Source organism: Oenanthe melanoleuca, chromosome 2 (assembly GCF_029582105.1).
Source record: "Oenanthe melanoleuca isolate GR-GAL-2019-014 chromosome 2, OMel1.0, whole genome shotgun sequence".
In the NCBI taxonomy this organism is placed as follows: Eukaryota; Metazoa; Chordata; class Aves; order Passeriformes; family Muscicapidae; genus Oenanthe; species Oenanthe melanoleuca.
Genome location: NC_079335.1, coordinates 133948344 through 133964730, shown reverse-complemented (window position 1 = coordinate 133964730; position 16387 = coordinate 133948344). Strand labels below are relative to the sequence as shown.

Below are 16387 nucleotides of genomic sequence, written 5' to 3'. Positions count from 1 at the left end.
CCTCTAAAACAAGTCTGGATCAGGGTCACAGAGCTTTCCAAGCTGCTGCTGCTTTACCACCAACAGTTTCCAACCATGTGTTACTCACACTAACTGGCTGCCATCTAACTTACAAAAAAACTTCTCTCATGACAGTATTTCCCAGCTAGAGTCAGGAAGACAGCCATTTACAAACTCTTAATATAGACTCTGACTACACAGAAGTTAGCTTTCCACTTCAGAGGAAGATGTTGGGTATGCTAGAAAGGAGGGTTTGAATAAACATGGGCCATTCTACATCTTTTTTTTTTACACAGGTGTTGCACATCGGTGTGAAAGTAAGCTGGCACCTGAAGACAGCACATCCCACTGCTCACCTCGACACAGGGGTGGCCCTTATTTCGTGCCCACTTATGCAACAACTGATAGCATGTTGCAAGGAGCACTGTCTTGTTTCACAATTGCCATCTGAAGAGGACAATTTTGTACATGACCTCCTACAAAAATTGCATCACCTCATTTCAAGTGATCTTCCCAGTTTCAAGTCTCAGAAGCACAGTATCAGTGGTACCATCTGTCTTGCTCAAGACAAACCATGATTAAATATTTCTAAGGAACTGGCTGCTAATTTATGTTGTAACCATATCAGTCCTAATTACACTAGGCACCAAAACAGAGTGGAATGTTTTGACTTACTGCATCTTGATTAAAACTAGTGTAGCTCAAATATTTTTTGACTGAGAGAAGGAGACAGCACTGAAAGACCTCCACTTCTATTTCCTCTGCACACAGCCATTGATGTTACAACCCCAGTTGGGAGCTACTCAGAATAGGATGGTTAAAACTGGACAAAGACAGCTGTCATAGCAACAATAACAGATGCAGACACAATTTTTAATTTCCTTTGCTTTTACAAAGAAAACTGCCACTAACAGCCATCATAGAAAGCAGGATTTTGAAATATGGATTGTAAGACTACCTTGTAGCTAATGGGACTCTGCTAATGGCAAGCATATCTCTCAGCACAATCAAGCAGCAAAATGCCACATCTGTACACTTCCATTTCAGACTTCAGATAGTCTTTCTAGGGAAATTAATTTGTGGTTTAAGCCACATTTGTAAGGAAATTCCCTATATTAATAAAGAAGGAAAGTAAGTTGAGCTTTGAATCATACTCACAGAAAAGATGCTTCTTGTACCAAAACAGTACTATGCCAGGTACCCTTCCCCAGTCAAACAAGTGACAGGCACACTACCTTCAAACCCTACCACCTGCAAAGGAAAGAGCACAGATTTGCTTTTCCTGCTGCACTGACAGTGCTGCTGTGCTGTGGCATTGGGAGCAATGTTTGTACCCCCAGGGGACCTCAGTGAGATCCAGAGCCACATCTGCTCCAGGGGCTTTTCCTCCAGGGTTTGGAACCACTTCTGCTACCCAGACTCACCCAGTTTTGAGCACATCTCACTACTCTAGTGTCTCTAGAATCTTGATCGCAAAACAGAAAATTAAGAATGGAAGCTGAAAACTTTGCAGGATGTTGGGATGAGTTATGACATCAGTGAAGCTGAGCTCAGTTCAGCAAACAGATGATGCTTAACAATTGCAGGTAATGCACTGACAGTCAGCCCACCTGAGCAGGTGATATGGGATTGATCCAGACCACCCATAAGATGCACTGAATCTCTCCCAAATTACTCTCTGTACTTATTGTAATGGATCACTCTTTCAACCAAGCTCACAGTAATAACCAAACAGACAAACCCAAATTTTAAGTCACATAAGAACCAAAGAACTCTGGTTTCTTATCAACTAGTCTCCACTGAATTAATTACCGTTTTAAAGGAGAAGATATTTGTCTTAAACTCCAATACTGTACTTAGCAGGTACAGACAAAATAAGTGCACATAGAAATCATTCTTTGGTTCCACTCTCCTCCTTTGTAGCCAAATCATATACTGTAACTTATTTTCAATTAAAAGAATAAGAATTTTTGTGTACATGAATAGCAGTGAGTTTCTGTATTTCTGAGAAGTTTTTTTTAACATGCATTTTACCTGTGGATATAAACTTGGGTGTTTTACAAGACAATTATCACTGGTATTCACCAGAGTGGAACTAAGAAAACAAATAGTCTAATAGCTTATTCCTGATTTTACTATAACTGCCCACAGAGGTTGTTTTAGAAATTGTTGGGAGGTACAGCTACACCAAAGTGTACTTGCCATAACACAGATTTCCCTCCATGTAGATCTCCTGACAGCCATGTCCCAACAGGCTCCAGATCATTCATACACATACCATGTATTGTTCAAAGCAGACTTGCTTTAAGCAAGATTAAATACCTGTTCAGTTTGAGCTGTCCCAGTGCCAGGATAAACTACACTAAACTAGTTCAGATGATTATCCCGCTGGGCACCACTGGCCTTTGAAACTCCCAGAACCCCAAAATCTGCTGCTTCTGGGAATTATGCCAGGAGCTGTGGGATAGCTCTCCACAGAGGACATTACAAATTAAATATTTTAGAAGTGTGCTTGTGTTTACACGGAGCAAGGCTGCAGTTCAGCATATGAGTCAGCACAGTTTGCATCCACTCAGAACTGAGCAGTGCAGTTGGGAACCATAAATTTTCTAGGGAAACAAAGGGCATGAAATTATTCCCCCAGGGGAATACAGTCAGGCCACACCTAGCAGGAACTAACACTCACCTGAAGACAGGAATTTTGTTCAGAGCTTTATTGTGAAAAAGCCCATGACTTTCCTCTGGTGACTGCAGAAGTTTCTACACAGGATGGACACTTTGGTCCTGCCTGATCAGGGAGGTTAGTAAGGATACCATGGCCAGATAAAGGCATGCACATCCATGCTAGGATACAGCTCCTTAAGCATTACAATTAATACTCAACTACTTTAAAGTGAAAGCTGAAGCACAATTCCTATCAGAATAGCAAATCAAAGTTTTAACTGCATCTCACTTAACACAGTAACATCTAACAAAGCCTTCAGACAGATAAACAAAGCAGAACTGAAACTGAGCAAACCACTCTAGTGCATCTCACCATGCTGCTACCTACAGCCAGATGCATTTAAGGACAGGCCAAAACCCTTTTATTGTGGCGTCAGGGGGCAGAGGAAAACAGGGTGACATCCCAAGCCTCTCAATGTCCACCAGGGAAAAGCATCTCTTGGCAAGAACAGCTGTCAAGCCTGTGCTTCAGGACTGGGGCACATTACCACCATTCCTTCCCAGTCCACAGAACAAGCACTTCTATCTCATGAAGGCTCCAAAAGGACCATAAAGAAGCCAGGACTGTTTCTCTGAAAACTCAGGCTGGACCTCTGCCACTGCTGGTTACACAGAGCCAGCAGACAGCACATCCTCATCTCGAACCACACTTCCAGGAGTGAGGTAACCACACCTCAGTGTAGTAACACTGCACACAGTTCCGTTGTCATAAACCTCATTAGCCATGTGAATCAGTCAAGAGTGGTTTCAGTTTTCCGGTGGCTGCTGTTTTCATTTTGAACACATGAGATTAAGATATGACAGGCTAAGAACATTCTTCAGTATGATACAGTTTGATTTACTCTTCCAGAAACACATTTGCCCATTATAGAAATAACCAGACCTGTTCAGAACATATTCCATATCAGAGGGACTGCTTGCACAGCTAGAAGTAGGTATTAACCAGGACAAGAGCAATGTCTCTCAGCACATGAGATGCTATCTGAGCTAGGATCAGTCTATGATGACACTTACAACCGTCAAAGACACAATATCAAAACTAAATGAGTAATGTTCACTTCCTATTTTCATTCCCAGGCTTCATGCTGCTGCCCCCTGCCAAGAAATAAACTTGAGTACACTCAGAAAGACCACATAAGTCTTTCTTTAAAAGAGTCATAATCCATGATCACAATCCATCAGACTCCAATAAGTGTTACTAGCAGAATGGATGCAAAGGTGTAATTAAATAGTCAGCTCTGCAGCACTGGGTATCCATGCTCTATGTAAAACCCTACAAGCACTGCACTGGTAACTCTCAGCATACCCGACCCATTTTTCTCCCATTAATCACAATACCACATTGTTTCCCCTTTTCTAAACGTCATATTGTTTCCTGCAGTTTGGACAAGTCGGGGCAAGCTGGAACCCCACTGCTGACCAATTTAAGTCAGGATGAGCACTCAGTCTGTCCAAACCAGCTCGGGGGCTCTGGGCCGGAGCGGTTCCGTGCACCGCCCAACGAGCACCCTGTTGATTCTGCCCGCCTTTCCCGGGATCCTACCGAGCTGCAACCAGCCAGCATCATAAAGTCCCTCTTTCTTTACATCACACGTGCGCGCTGCTGCCACCGCCGCTGCCTTTCCTTTTCCAGCTGGAAGGAGACAAAACTCCTTCAAACACTTCTCAGCCCCGCTGCGGTGCGGCCCCAGCGCCGCGGGCGGCCCGGGAGCGGCTCCTGCTCCCCGGGCTCCGGCCGAACCGCGGGGCCCCGGCTGAGCCCGGCCCGGAGCAGGTGCTGCGGGGAGAGCGCGGGGCGAGCCCGCATCGCCGGGAGAGCCCGAGCGGGGGGACAGCGCCGGAGCAGCGGCAACTCCGGCGCGGCACCTCCGCACCCCGAGCGCTGCCCGGGAGCGCGGGGAGCCCGCGGCGCCTCCAGCACGGCATCGGGGCAGGAACCGAGCCGGGGCAGGAACCGAGCCCGGGGCAGGAACCGAGCCCGGGGCAGGAACCGAGCCCGGGGCAGGAACCGAGCCCGGGGCAAGGACCGAGCCCGGGGCAGGGACCGAGCCCGGGGCAAGAACCGAGCCCGGGGCAGGGACCGAGCCCGGGGGCAGGAACCGAGCCCGGGGGCAGGAACCGAGCCCGGGGGCAGGAACCGAGCCCGGGGCAGGGACCGAGCCCGGGGCAGCGCCCAGCCCGCTCCCCTCCCGCGGGCAGCGGGGCGACAGCGCGGCCGCCGCCTCTCACCTCGCACCGGCGGCTCGGGGGCAGCCGCTGCCTCCGGCGGCCTCGTCCGTCCGTCAGTCCGTCCGTCCGTCCGTCCGTCCGTGCCTCCGGCCGGTGGCGGGGCGGAGCGGGGCGGGGGCTGCGGGGGGCGGGGGCGGCCCCCTCCTGCCGGCGGGGCGGGACCGGGGCTCGGAGCCCCCCGCAGCGGCCCGGGAGCGGCGGGGCCGGGCGGGGTTCCAGGGCCCTGAGCCGGACCGAACGGGACCGATGGGGACCGGACCGGACCGGACCGAACGGGACCGATGGGACCGGACCGATGGGGACCGGACCGAACGGGACCGATGGAGACCGGACCGAAGGCGCTCCCGTTCCCGCGGGCGCCGCTCCGCGCCTTAAAGGAGCCGCTCCCGGTGGCATTTTTGGGTTCCTTTCACCGCGCCTGGCCAATAGAATCTGTAATTGTTCAAAGGAGAGCAGGCCCAGCGAGAGAGCTCCAGTGCAGCGTCACTCCCGTGCGTTTACGGGCAGCTCCTGCGCTGGCAGCGCTTCTGGACAGTGTTTCTCTGTGGCGTGCATTCAGAGGCACACCACTATTCTTTATTGGCTTGCACGACTTTCCAAGCTGTCTCAACCTGATGGAAGGGTTTGCTCCTGCTGGGAAGACCCTGAGGAGAAGGCTGTCTAAAGGAGTAATTCAATAAATGTCCTCCTCTCCCTACTACTGGGGCCACATGAGGTAGAAGTCGGAAAGTCATCACCACATTTTATTTAATTGAAACTTTTCCCCCTCGGATCTACTTATTTAAAATCTAGGCATCATTAGGAACATGGAGGAAATGCAAATAAAATGTTATAGACTGCACCACTGATGCAGAGAAGGTGTTTGTCCACACAGTAAAAGAGAAACGCGGCATTGAAATTGACTCATGTTAAACATCCCAGAGGGTAGAATCTTTTTGCCTTCCTTTCACATCAATCTTTTACTTAAATCAAAGATTTTGGAAGTAAATCACATGGATAATTCAAGACCTGCTTGATCAAGTCTTACAACGCAATCTGCAACCAGACCAACAACACAGAGAGAATAATCAAAAATCTAAAAATCATTTGAAGAAAGTGTTAAACCTGATCACTTAGGTAGAGGATGCACAGAACCAAACACAATACATGCTTCCATTCAGTTGCAGAGAAGAGCTATCTTCTCTGTATCTGTGTGAAGTCTGTGCAGAGAAGCAGAAGAAAATCTTAAGATATGGAAACATGCTGAGATGAGACAAACTTAAATAATTTCCAATTGACACGCAACAAGTATTTTATGAGACACACTACAAAATCTCTCTGCAGCACTACAGCAGCTTTGTGCCCTAGATGAATTCAGGATGAATATTGAGGGCTTAGCTTGAAACATCACTGGGCTTTATAGCTTTGTGGCAGGGAGAATTTTCTTAATTGCAGGATAATGATGTGGTGTGGGCACATGCCTTTTGCCAAGTGGTTATGAATTACTTTGTGCAGATACATGAAACCCACATCAAATACAAAGCATAGACGTGTCCTTTCAGTCTGAAGGAGAGAAGGAAGAAAACCACTGTAGAAAGGAGGTCGAACATAAATCATAGCAAGGTTTAAAGCCATGGATTAAAAAACTGGCCTTGAAAATATGGTTTATCCTGCTCCCTTGCTACCTTTCAGGACAATTTGTCCTGTGGTTCAACACACATATTTGAAACTATCAAAGGCTTGTCTTTCTTTATTAAAAAAAAAATAAAAAAATAAAAAAAATAAAAAGGCAGCACCATCTCACTAGAATTGTCAAGGTTTACAGATGGAATTCTGATTCTGTAAAAAATGCCGTTTAACACAGGCCTGAGAGAAATGTCTGAGGGGAGAAAAAAGTAATTGGAATGCTAAATTTGCTTTTCTTGCAAATGACATGAAGCCTTCTTACTTGTTTTCAAATATCAGATTGGTTTCTTGATGGAACTTTTGCAGCTGAAAGCCTGCAACCCATTTAACCAGAACTCTGTTTTCAGCCTAGCTCAGAGCTGATTTGTGTGTCTGGATTTAGCTTTAGGCACGGTCCCTGCCATCTTCTGCCAGAGATTTTTCTCCTGCAAACTTAATCCATGATCCAGATACATGATTATTTCAAATTTACATTTCAAAAGGAGTAAAAGATTGATTTTAATTCCAAGGGAGAGGAGGGAGGCACAATGATGGTGTCGAATCTTTTGTTCCCAGAAGAATCAGCAAAAAATTAACAGTTTTGAAGAACTATAATTTGGGTCAGACCAACCATCTTAATCCATGCCTGCAATTTTCTACTCTTTTTTAATGTGTTAGACATAAGCATGTTTGATTTATGACAAGAGGCAAAAACATCTGTACTTTGGGGTACAAGCAAATACTTACTTGAACAATGGGCTCCCTGGGGAGGGATTTAGAAAAGAAATTTTTTGCAAATAATTCAGTGTTTTCCACTCCATAAAGTATTTTGCTTTGTTTTGAAAAGTGCTTTGCAGAAGACACGATGACTCCATCCGTTGTAAAGGAGTCCAGCAACACTTTCACCTTTATGTGACTGGTGTGTCTGTGAGCCAGGGTGGCTCTGGGGAAATGCTGATACCTTTTGCTGGCCTTGGAGTGACCCACGTGAAAAGAATTGGTCATCTAGGTCTCATTGGCAACATACAAGTATTCACATCTTAAAAACATTTGGAACTAGTTGGCAGTCTGAGGCCTTGTCTGCACTGAGGATTAGTTCTGATTTCAGGAATTATTTTAGCTTCTGGTAAAAACCCACTGTAGATCAAGTTGTGCAAGTTGTGATCTGTGCTGCCATCAATGAATGGCTGATGTGGGGACTAGTTCTAATTGCAGAGGAGGCTGAGGGAGAGGAACCACTTTCTGAATAGTTACATATTCTAGATCAACTGCTACAGTGTGCTTCAGTAGTTTATTTGAAGATTTTCAGAAAAAAAGTGTCAGAAATATCAGGAGATAAATATCTGTAACGTTTTCAGTTCAAACCTGCACTGGCTGGAGATTCAGCTCTGTAACCAGATGCTGTGCTGTATGTGCATTGACATGATTAGAAACAGGCTTGAAAGCAACACTTAAAATCACTAGTAAGCTTCTCAGACCTCAGTAAGCCAGGTCTGGGAATGAATGCTGTGCCCACTCCTCTTAAACTCCTGATCTGGAATCCAGACATCTCTGCACTTGAGGGACTTCCTTGGGGCTGACCTCTGTGGCTGAGCACAGTCAATACACTGTGACAAAAGTGTGACAAAGATGAGCCTCACTGTAGAGCCCAGTGTAAACTATTAATGTCAACAAAGAGGCCAGAGCAGAGAGACAGAAATAATGTCTGTTCCTGCGAGGTTCCCACATATAGAGAAAGAAGAAAAAAAAAACATTAAAAGTAACAATTCACATCTCAGCTGCTTTTCTAAGTGAACACATTCAACAATGTGGCAGTCTGGTAGCTTTCTGTGCCTGTGGTAAAACTATGCCAAACTAGAGTGAGAAAGCCTAGAGTCTTTTAAAATAAGGTGTGAAAAACTCTGTAGCAAGTGTAGAATTTTAGAAAAGAGCCAAAGCCTCTGTCCACCCTCAGAAGAGCAAAATGACAGAGCTCTGGCAACCATAGCAGCCACCACCGATTTATTTACGAGCTCCTGGAGTTGGTCCAGTGTAATTATGGGCCTGAACTCCAGATCAGATTCACTTGACATTTGAGAAAGTCTGTGGAAAAGCAGTAATAATAAACTGATAATAACCATCCATCTCATAAGCAACAAAAAATAAAGAGAAGAGAAGGGGCAGGTGGGGAGAGGGGGTGGCAACACAATCCCCAAAAGATCTCCTGTTTGTCAGGAGATACTTTCTGTACAAACTCTCATGTATTTTCTAAAAGGAGCTGTGGAGAATGTTGGAGTAAGTCCTGCCTTATGTCAGTGCTATTGCAATTATTGCACTGGAAAAAAATGAAAATGGGGGGTGCAAAGGAAGTTTGTATAAGTTAGGACAGCAGTTTCTACAGGTGGAGTACATATTTTGTGGTCCACATGGCATTTATACAAGCATGCTCATCACCTAAATCATCTTACCAAAAAGCTGCTGAGTTTGGAAAAAGATGTTTGGAGAAACTGTGCTGTAGCATGTGATTTGTTTTAAATTTCATGCACAGTATAGAAATACATTTTTTTGTGCTTTACTGTTGGTCTCTGATTCTGCTTGTTCATTTTACCATATAACATGGATGAGTACCAGGGTTAAAAAAAAGTTTGTATGTAAAACATCTGAAGTCTTATATCAGGATTTATATTCCACTTCTCAGTCCTTTCTATTTGAATCACTTCATATTATTTTCAATTGAGGTTCTGTAAGACTGCTTTAAAAACCCAACCCTCTGGGTATTTTCCAAAAGAGAAAAGTATTTTAAAAGTAAGATAAGTTGGAAAGAAAAAGGCAGCTTCTCTGAGAAGAAAGAGGGCTGACATTTAGTTTACAGTTGTCTCGAGTATTTTGTTACAGGTGCTGGAATTGAATTGCAAGTTATGAGTGAATGTTCAGCAAAGCAAGGGCAGTTAGTTACATTTATGCTACATGTAGACAGCTTTTCTTTATGTCGGTTTCAGAATGTATCACCTACATATGCACAGGTACAAAGGACTCCACATATGTGAGACGTTTTCCTCAGAGGAAGCACTCCAATTAGCTGCTTTCATCAAACAACAGCAAGCAAATGTCAAAGTTCCCTGGCAATCAATACCAAGAGCAGTAACACTAGACAGTGTGTGACAGAAAAGGAATCCTGGCTGGATGAATGGGGTCACTGGCCCAGAACACGCTGCCTTCCAGTGACCTGCTTTGCTGTGCTCACCTCACTTCCCAGGAAATTCCTGCTCACCACTGCAGTGAGTGCCTTCAGCTCTGAAGGAGGAAGAGTGTTGGAAAAGGGGCACAGCTGCATTTAGAGCTGCAGCTCTTAGATACCAAGTGCATATTTGCTTCTCCAGGTTATCATGGGAGTCACACTGAGGGGCTTGTCCTGCTCTCCCTGGTCTGACAATGGAGCTGTGTATTTCTGCTTAGGAACTATATGCAGAACTGGGGTTGGTTGGTTGGTTGGTTGATTTTTAATTTGGCTTTTTATTTAATTCCTTTATTTGGCATCTATTTAGCCCATTAGGTTATTGAGTTGTTTCTTATTGGTCTTGAGGAGGTGACTTAGTCTGAGGCACTGGAATAAGGTCATGTCCTGGGGTGATAAAAGTTTTATATATATGTGGTAGGATTTTTTTTCTTGCCTACCTTTATCTGGCTTTTACCAGAAATATCCTATTACATTACTGGCAATTTTCTTGGGGACAAACTTGAGAATGCTGGCAATTGTCTGGAACAGTCTCACCAGATAGCAACTCTGCCTGAGCTGCTGGATACCTGGAAATCCTAGACACATTCATGTGCCTTGCAGATCTACTCTACAAAGTCTGCAGGACTTCCACAGTGTTAAACCTTCTGAGCATATGTTGCCCAGATGAACTGCACAACCCATACTAAACCCATTTACTGTGCAAAGTCAGATTAACTGTAATTTATGCACTGTACCTCTGATACTTGGACATGCCAGGCTTATGGTGATTTTCTGTTCTTCACATGCTCATAGAATTCTGCATAGTATTTCTTTGATACAAATAAATTGACTTTTTATTTACTTGTTTGCATGTCTCCCCACAATGAGACACTGTTACCTGGGAAAAAAACTGATTTTTGCTTGGAACCAGTCACAAAATTCAGCAAGATGTTGTAGTTTGAGGTTGCACCCAAACCACTGAACTCAGTAGAGTGTTGGAGCACAGGGTCATGCTGAATGAAGCTTTTAGCTACTGGCAGCATCTGAAAAACATCAAGAAAAAGTTGAAAGCCTCTGTACATGCCCTTCAGAAAGTGGCTGGCACTGACATACAGGTTTCAGCAAAGGCAGTGGGCCTGTCTCTCACAGAGTTTTCCTCAGATTCTTTGGTCACAGTTATTAAAATACAAAATTCTAGTGCCTCTAGAATAATATATGGGATTTTGACTGTCATTCCTCAGCTTGGACTCCAGTACCATCCAGCAGTCTTATAGCAGATATTAAAAAGTAAAACAATTAACATAGTAATTCCATAATGACAGGGAAGCTCACCATTAGCAATCTCATTTTGCTGTTCACAAGAGAATGAGAGAGTTAAGAGTTACTGGCACCAAATATTCATGGTCCAGGTGCTTGAAGGGACCTGGGCAGCACTCGGGGCACAAAGTGGCTGCACAAAGCTGAGTGTGCTCTGCACAGACAGGGTGCAGTCATTCCTCTGACATGTGCCTGTGGCACAGTGGAGATGGTAATCTCTGATGTTAATGGCTTGGAAATATGCAAGGAACCCAAAGCAATTCCTGAGCCTTCCAGGCCTGGTGAGCCCTGTGATTGTGGCAGAAGTTTGTAGTCTGTTGTGGCTTCCTGCAGTGGCACAGGCAGCAAAGAGATGGAGCAAAATCCATGTGGGTCCCTCCACATGCAGGGATTCTCCACCTGCCAAATACCCTGCAGGTTCCTTGTTTTCAGTCCTTGCACTTGTGTCACTGATCTTACCAGTTCATTGTTTTGTCCATTGCCCTTCCAGCTTCTTTTTCCACAGAGCTGGTGTTCTGCAAGGGTTGCACTTCTGTTTCCAACACTTCAAGGACATATTCCATTTATAAGAAATGATGTAAATAAAAATACCAGTACTTTAAGCAGTTCACTCACAGAGTCTTACCATACATTAACCTTTCTAGGAAGCCTTGTATGAAAGCAAAGTCTTTACTGGCAAACATCTACAGCTAGAGGTTTAACTGCTTCAGTGTGCACAAACTTTGCTTGTACGGGAGAGTATGAGAGCAGAGCTCCCGCTGGGAGTCCTTTTCCTGCAGAACTGCTCAGGTTTAGAGAAAGGATTGCTTTGCACTACTTTGGAGTAATGAGGATTTTATTTTACATAGTCATGTCATTAAACAAGTTGTATTCAAGGAGACAACAGTATTTTGGAATGTCTGTTTAATTTTCTTAATCGCTTCAACTGGAAAAATAGGAGGAGAATCAGAAACACTAAATGTTTAATGGTGATATTTTAAACTGAAATGTTTTGACTTTCAATTTGAAAGTGCCAGGTCAGTTTTATAGTTGGTTTGATTTTTAAAAGTGCTGCAAAACAGCTAAATAAATAAAATTAAATAAATTTAAGCATGAAACAAAACACCTTGGAAAAATCACAACTTTGAAAGTTTTCAAATTTTACCTCTTTTCAAAAATATTGTGGCTCACTGAATTAGAAGTCCATGAACTATTGTTTTCATGGGAGAGCTCTGGCCACTGCTCAGACATCCAGTAATCCTCTACATGAAGCTGTGTCTTGGTCTCATTAACTGGAGCAAGAGTCACTGTGGCTGGAGGAGATGGAAATGTATGGTCCTGAATGATCCACTAGCAGTAATAAGTTTTCTGGAGAACTCTTGAGCTTAAGCACAGATTTCCCATGAACTTCTGCAACTGCAAATAATTAGAAATATGTGAAAAGCACAATCTTTTTAAATTAATCCCTCCCAAGTCTTAGAGCTGCCACTGCCATATAAACATAAAGTATGATTAATATTTACACTCCAAGGAAAGCCTGAGTTTTCTGCAATATTTCACAAGGATCCTGCAGTTTAATATTGCATTCATGATTTATTTTCCATCTTAAAGTCATGTGTCAGCAACAGATATGAGAGCTACAAAAACCCCCAGAAACAATGGAGAAACTTCTTATGGGCAATCCACATCAAAGAGTAAAGGACTGCAGGAGGGGAAACAGGAGCTTGGAGTGACTTCTGTCTACAAGAATGAAAATGTTTGCAATCCCACTGGCAGAGTTTGTCTCAGAAAAGAACATGGGACCCCTCCTCCTCCAGGCCACATCTCATCTGTGGAATAAAGATCTCATTTTTGGCTTGCCTAAAGCAACTTTTCAGAGAAATAGAATAAGGTTATTTGAATAGGAAAGCCCTAATTTAAACAAGTAACACTCTGTACAACTCAGAGCTTTTTTCAGCAAACTGAATTAATGAAGGAGCAAAAAGCTAAACAGAGATGTTTTGTCTCATAATGAAATGCCCCAACCTCTTCTAGGCCTAAATAAAACCTTCAAGGCAGGAATTTTATAGAAAGACAGATTTATGAAGCAAATTCCTGTTTACTACCAAGTGATATGGAAAGTTCTTTGGTGACCTAACAGATTGTATTGTGATATTTCAAAAACATCAATGTCACTGTGTTATGGGATGCAAATATTGTCTTCAGTATAAACTAATTTGCCAATACTCTTCTAGATTCACTGGTGTCTACAACATGACTCAGGTAACAAGATTAAATGGAAAACAGTGTGGGCCATCAGCTACAACTGCCAGCCACAGAAATGCAGGTTAGAGTGTCCTTCAGCTGAAAATTCTGTCTCTGGTTGTACACAGTGAGTCTGAGAACCACTGCACACATCTCCAAAGCAATCCAGAATATTGTCACTATATTGTAGGCTGTAAGGCAGAAGGTACAAAAAATGTTTTAAATGACTTGCTTGTAAGTTCATTTGCAGTACTGACAATTTCACACACTTTTTCTCCAGGCCTGGAGGTACTGCTGCCAAAGATTTGTGTCTGGTAATAAGCAAAAGCAAAATGTGAAACACAATAATCCCAGCAGTAACACTGTGTCAAGGAGTAATTTCTATAATGATAATAATTTTGTAAAGATCAGAAATTATTTAGCCATAAAATATATACTCCAAACCAACTGTTCTCTCAAAGAAGACAGCAGTAGTACTCAGAATAAAATAGTTGAAGACTTTTAGTTAAGCTAAAGTGATTTGCCAGTTTTATTCTGACCTTACAAATTGTGATTGATTGAGGTTTCTAGCAAAAGATATTGGTACTTCAAGCTCTGGGATTGCTTCTCATTTTTTTCAGATACTTGAGGTTCTACCAAGTGCTGTAATAGCTGAGGGGTGTGGATTAAAAAAACAAATAAATAAAAGGCTGGAATACAACATGATCTGGCAACAAATCTCTCTTGTTATCCTCCACAGTCTGGGTCCTGAAGTTGGAAATGAGCAAGGGAGCACCTTGGAAAAAGGTTGGGAAAATCTGTGAGCACCAGTTGCATTAACTCTGAACCCCATCATGTTGCTGTGACAGTGTGGAGGATCCAGAACAGAACCAGCCACACAGAAGGTTTTTAAAAGCTCAGTGGGCTTAATGTCATGGGAAGGTCATGAGCACCGAGCTGCCAAACTGCACTGAGAGACCTTTCTCCTGCTGTGAACTAATGGCTACATAAGGTACAAGGCAGTGGAAAATCAGGTTCTAAAGCCACCCCTCATTAACTGCAAAATGTTTGCATTTTAGCCAATTAAAATGTCTCAGTGTGTTCAAATAATCTGTAAATCCATGATCTTGAAGCCTGTCCAAAACCAATAAAGAGAGCCAGTACCTGCCACACAGACGTCACAAGTCAAGGAACTTTAAATCTGCTGCACAGGTCTGTATAATGAACGCTTTTGGGTGGGATTGCTTGTAGATTCACAGCTTTGGCCTGGCTTGGGCAGACTTAGCTCACTGTTTTGGAAACTGCATCCTCCTCTAATAGGGTGGGATTTTCTTCCTGTGCTTCTCTGGGTTTCTGTGTCAGGTATCTTTATACTCAGGTCTAATTTCTTATATTCTTCTTATCCTTCTCACTAAAGCAGATAACCTTCCCCAATCTGATGTGGGTATAATTATATTCCATTACTACACAAGCAAGCCATGAAAAAGCAATAAAATATTATATTTTTTCATAGAAGCAGCAAGAAAAACAGTAATACTACTTCTCCTTGACAGTGCTTGCACCTATGAATGGATGGTGTTTATGGTGTTCCATGTGTGCAGATCACATACAGATCAAATCAAATCAAATCAAATCAAATCAAACCAAATCCAGAAACACAGGGGGAGAAAATTCAGGTAACTTAGGAGAGGCTGAATTAGCAAAATGAGAGCACTTCTGCAAGGCTACCAAGTTATTTTTCCCAGTGGTAATAATGCCAATAAAAAGGAAAGCAGGGAGGAAAGTGTGTTGGTAAACATCTCATTGATGGGGCAATGAGTCAGAAGTTTTGTCTTCAGATGTCCACTGCTGTCCTGTCTTCTGCTTCTTTGTGGCCAGTGGGACCTGAGTGAAAACGAGCAGTTGTGAATGCTGGTGGAGAGCTGCAGTTCTGTGTTCCACTCCTGCAAGGCCTCTTAATGCTGCACAACAAATCCCAAAGTGGCAAAGGAGCAGCCTGCTGCCAGCAGCACCTGAGATGTTCTGGTTGGTGCCAAAAGGTGATTCCTGAGCCAACTTATTTCATTGAGACAGACAATCAGGTGAGTGTGCTGCTACCTTACATCCAAACTACACCAAGTGCAGGATGTGGAGAACACTTATATAACATTTATGGTATTTGTTAGTAACATTTATTTGAAAACAGAAACAAACAAATACTTTGAAGCAGTTTCTCAATCTATTCCGAGTGCTAGGAAAACGTTTTCTAAATGTTCTCTATTTTGAAAATGCTAAATCATCAGTAGGAATATGTCAAGGTAGAAATTTCATATTGGAAATATTCATGCTCAGTAAAAGGAAATTTGGTTAAAGCTTATTGCAAAAGTCTTAGAAAAATATTTTTCTTTTTTATTCTTCTTTCAGAAGAACCTTTATTCTTTAAAAAAGCAAGCAAACAAAGAAAAAATGAAATTGATATTCCATTGAATTTTAACAAAGTTATATATTTCCATTGACATGACTTTTAAAAAACATTTTCTGTTATAGATATTTATGAATTCTCTGATCTTTTGCCACTCCAAATCTGGACATGTTTCAAAATGTCAGAATTTCCTGTGAAACAGAAATTGCAGTTCTGCCATAGTCTTGTCTGAGGAGCCTTTAGACTGGGAAATAGTGGTTAATTACCTTGATCCAAATAAATCCAAACTTGCAGGAGAGAAACAAAAGGAAAAAAGTTGTGAGAAGAAATAACTTATGCAGTTTTTATGATGAGCATGTCCTCAGTAACTCAAGCATACATGCAATAGTGTCTGTAACAGAAGTTGTTCTTATAAGCAAAAACTTTCCAGCAATAAACCTGTGCCTGCCCTCAGACACTGTTGTGTCAAGGAGACATCACTGGTATGGTACAAGCCTTTCTTCTGGTCACTTTTTTCCTCAGGCTGGGATGAGAAGATGGATTTTGTTTAAATCTGTAGCAAAAATAATCACTCATAAAACCATGACATCTGAATGTAACCATTTGGGGCCTTTTAAAGCTGCCTTGCTCTGCTTAGCTGTGCTATTTCAACTGCTCATTATTGGCATACTTAA

At 42.9% G+C, this 16387-nt stretch overlaps 1 protein-coding gene across 1 annotated transcript in view; it reads right to left on the bottom strand.

Moving 5' to 3' along the window:
- The window catches only part of SVIL (supervillin), a 133029-nt gene extending 127995 nt beyond the window's left edge, over positions 1 to 5034 (bottom strand). The window contains exon 1 of the mRNA XM_056483816.1: positions 4954 to 5034. The gene's annotated coding sequence lies outside the window, so the exon portion shown is untranslated. The remainder of the gene's footprint in view (positions 1 to 4953) is intronic.
- Positions 5035 to 16387: the final 11353 nt, after the last annotated feature.